The following is a 3872-nucleotide window of genomic DNA, read 5'->3' on the forward strand; positions in this document are numbered from 1 at the left end:
GGAGCCCTCCGGCCCCGCGCACCGCCGACCGCGTCCGCCCCCAGCCGGATCCGGCCGGATCCTGTCCGGGGCCATCTCCCCGCGCCGTCCGCGACCGTCCCCGTCAACTCCGGCGAGCTCTCCTGCGAGATCCGCGGCCGCGTTGACTCCCCCCCCCGAGGTCCAAATCGTCTAAGTCCCGAATATTTTTTTTGCATAATCATGCCATGTTCATCGCATCATATCTCTGCATCCGTAGCTCCGTTTCGTGCATGTAATATGTCAAATTGTTCGTCTCAACGAGTACTTCATTTCATTCCATTGCATCATGTTCATTTGAGTTCATCTTGATGCCTGAATCATCGTTGCAAGAGTGCTTCATGATGTTGTCTGTTGTCTGTTAACAAAACTTGCTCTTTTGTCATTTTTGCCATGATTGATGTGTGCATCCTATGAGGTTGATGTCTTCATGTGTTTTGAACTATGCCATGTCTTCTTTACAGAGGTGTTTACCATGTATTTTTGTGATCAATGTGGTGACTAGCACAAGCATGCAAACTAGGCATCGTGATGTTGCTGTTTTTAGTCCCTGTTCTGCTGTTATTTTGATGCCATGTAAACTTGATCCTACAGAGAGATCCATGCATATTTTGAGATACTTCAGTAAGGGTGTTTTGAACATATGGTTGTTATCTAGCCATTCATGCCTTTGGTTGCAATTATGGAGTAGTCTAGCATGTCATTTTCGTGCTCTACTTTTGCTTCAAAATGTTTCCGGGCAGATTGTTTACATGTTATTCAATTTTGCCAAGGTTGTTGTAGTTGATCCTTGCATGCTATGAACTTGTTCTTGCCTTAGATTGTTTCATAAACATGTCTTGTTGCTAATGCTATGCTTACCTTGTCATGCAATGGCTTGTGGTGAGTGAATCGATCTTGTTAAGTAGGGTACTTGCTGTTGCTGTTCTGCTAGGCTGAATCTGTTTTTTCGTGATGCTATGTAAACCTGCTGCTACATATCATTCTATGCATAATCTGGAGATGTTCACTAAGGGTGTTTTGTTATACATGTCATTATCTATCCATTCATGCCCCTGGTTGCATTTATAGCCTGCTGTAGCTTGTTGTTTCCTTGCTCCAAAGTTGCTAAATAATGTTGCTGTCAGCCTGTTAACATTAAGTTCAGTTGTTGCCATGATTGTTGTTAATGATCCATGTACCCTATGGACTTTCTCTTGCCATGCTTAGCTTCATAAGCATGTCTTCTTTCTGTTGGTTGCCTTGCCATGCCAATTGTTGCTCTGTGGTGAGTGGTACAAGCTCACCAACATGCCTTCATAATTCTGTTTCTGCCATGTTTGAATCTGTAATATAACTTGCCATGTTTACATGGGTGTCATCATATTTTCTGCTCCTTTTTGGCTCATGGTCAGTAAAGGACTTTTGTTCTATGAGTTTAGTAGATTCATGCCATGCCTTTGTTTGCCATGTTAAGTTCCTGTAACATGTTGTTTGATAGCTCTAAACATTGCAACCTGATGTTATTTCTGCAAAGTCGGAAACTGTTATTATTTGCAATCTTGCCATGTGTGTTTGAGCATGTTCTAGTGATTTCTAGAGATAGCTCAGTGTTCATGTTTTGTTATGCTTTACCTGTACTTCATGCCCATGCCTTTTGTTATTACGTTGAGATGCTGTAGCTTGTTGTTTTGAAGCTTGCAATATGCCTAGTTGCCGTTTTGGACAGATTGTTGCTATAACTTGTTTCAATGTGTGTGTGTTGAACCGTTGCTCCGTTTTGAGTGTGCTCTATATGAAACTTGCTTGATTTTGCATGTAGTTTCATATTATCATGTTGCATACTTTTTTTGAGGTGTTTGCTTGATGTTTGGGTGCATTTTGCGTCAATGCCATGTTTAACTTGTTTTGCTCATATCTTCTAGGCCGTAGCTCCGAATTAAATGAACTTAATATGTAACTTGACTAGAATTTCATGTAGATCCTCGTGGTCCTCTTTAACTTGCTGTTTAACAACTTCAACATAAGGTTTATTCAGATCTGGACCAATTTCGAAATTTGCATGAGGACTTACCGGAATTGTTATATGTTGTTTCCGGCCTCATTTAAACTTGCTTTGATGTGTTGTTCTTGTTTGCATCATCTCTTGCCATGAGTAGCTTCATATAGCCTTGTCATGCATCATGCTTGGTTGTGCATCTTGTCTTGCCTATGTGTGGTGTGTTTACCATGTTGTGTGCTTCTTCTCGATAGTTCCCGTTTCGTTGCGATCGTGAGGATTCGTTCGTCTATGCTTGGTTCGTCTTCATGGCTTCGTCTTCTTCATGGACCCGTTCTTCTTCCTAGCGGGATTTCAGGCAAGATGACCATTTCCCTGGATCTCACTACTATCATTGCTATGCTAGTTGCTTCGTTCTATCGCTATGCTGCGTTACCTATCACATGTTCTTCAAGCCTCCCCAAATTGCCATGAACCTCTAACCTTTGACACCCTTCCTAGCAAACCGTCGATTGGCTATGTTACCGCTTTTCTCAGCCCCTTTTTATAGCGTTGTTAGTTGCAGGTGAAGTTGAAGATTGCTCCTTGGTGGACAGGATTTTGGTTGGGATATCACAATATCTCTTATATTATTAATGCATCTATATATTTGGTAAAGGGTGGAAGGCTCGACCTTATGCCTGGTGTTTTGTTCCACTCTTGCCGCCCTAGTTTCTGTCATACCGGTGTTATGTTCCCGGATTTTGCGTTCCTTACGCGGTTGGGTGATTATGGGACCCCCTTGACAGTTCGCTTTGAATAAAACTCCTCCAGCAAGGCCCAACCTTGGTTTTACCATTTGCCTCACCACCACCTACATTTCCCTTGGGAGTAATTAACCCGAGGGTCATCTTTATTACACCCCCCGGGCCAGTGCTTGTCTAAGTGTTGGTTCGAACCAGAGCCACTTGCAGCGCCACCTCGGGGAAACTTGAGGGTTGGTTTTAGTTGTACATAGTGTTCATCCGGTGTTGCCCTGAGAATGAGATATGTGCAGCTCCTATCGGGATTGTCGGCGCATCGGGCGGTCTTGCTGGTCTTGTTTTACCATTGTCGAAATGTCTTGTAAACCGGGATTCCGAGTCTGATCGGGTCTTCCTGGGAGAAGGTTTATCCTTCGTTGATTGCGAGAGCTTATCATGGGCTAAGTTGGGACACCCCTGCAGGGTATAATCTTTCGAAAGCCGTGCCTGCGGTTATAGGCAGATGGGAATTTGTTAATGTCCGGTTGTAGATAACTTGACACCAGATCCGAATTAAAACGCATCAACCGCGTGTGTAGCCGTGATGGTCTCTTCTTGGCGGAGTCCGGGAAGTGAACACGGTTTTTGGGTTATGTTTGACGTAAGTAGGAGTTCAGGATCATTTCTTGATCATTGCTAGCTTCACGACCGTTCCGCTTGCTCTCTTCTCGCTCTTATTTGCGTATGTTAGCCACCATATATGCTTAGTCGCTGCTGTAACCTCACCACTTTACCCCTTCCTTTCCCATTAAGCTTTGCTAGTCTTGATACCCATGGTAATGGGATTGCTGAGTCCTCGTGGCTCACAAATTACTACCACAACAGTTGCAGGTACAGGTTATGCGATGATCATGACGCGAGAGCGATGTTTGCTTGTTTTGGAGTTCTTCTTCTGCTTCTTCTTCGATCAGGGGATAGGTTCTAGGTCGGCAGCCTGGGCTAGCAGGGTGGATGTCGTTTGAGTTTCTGTTTGTGTTTCATCCGTAGTCGGATGATGCTCCTATGTATTGTGATGTTGTATTCGTGTGGCATTGTATGCCTTATGTATGTATCCCCTTCTATTATGTAATGTTGATGTAATGATATCCACCTTG

This window comes from Triticum dicoccoides, chromosome 1B (genome assembly GCF_002162155.2).
Source record: "Triticum dicoccoides isolate Atlit2015 ecotype Zavitan chromosome 1B, WEW_v2.0, whole genome shotgun sequence".
Classification (NCBI taxonomy): Eukaryota; Viridiplantae; Streptophyta; class Magnoliopsida; order Poales; family Poaceae; genus Triticum; species Triticum dicoccoides.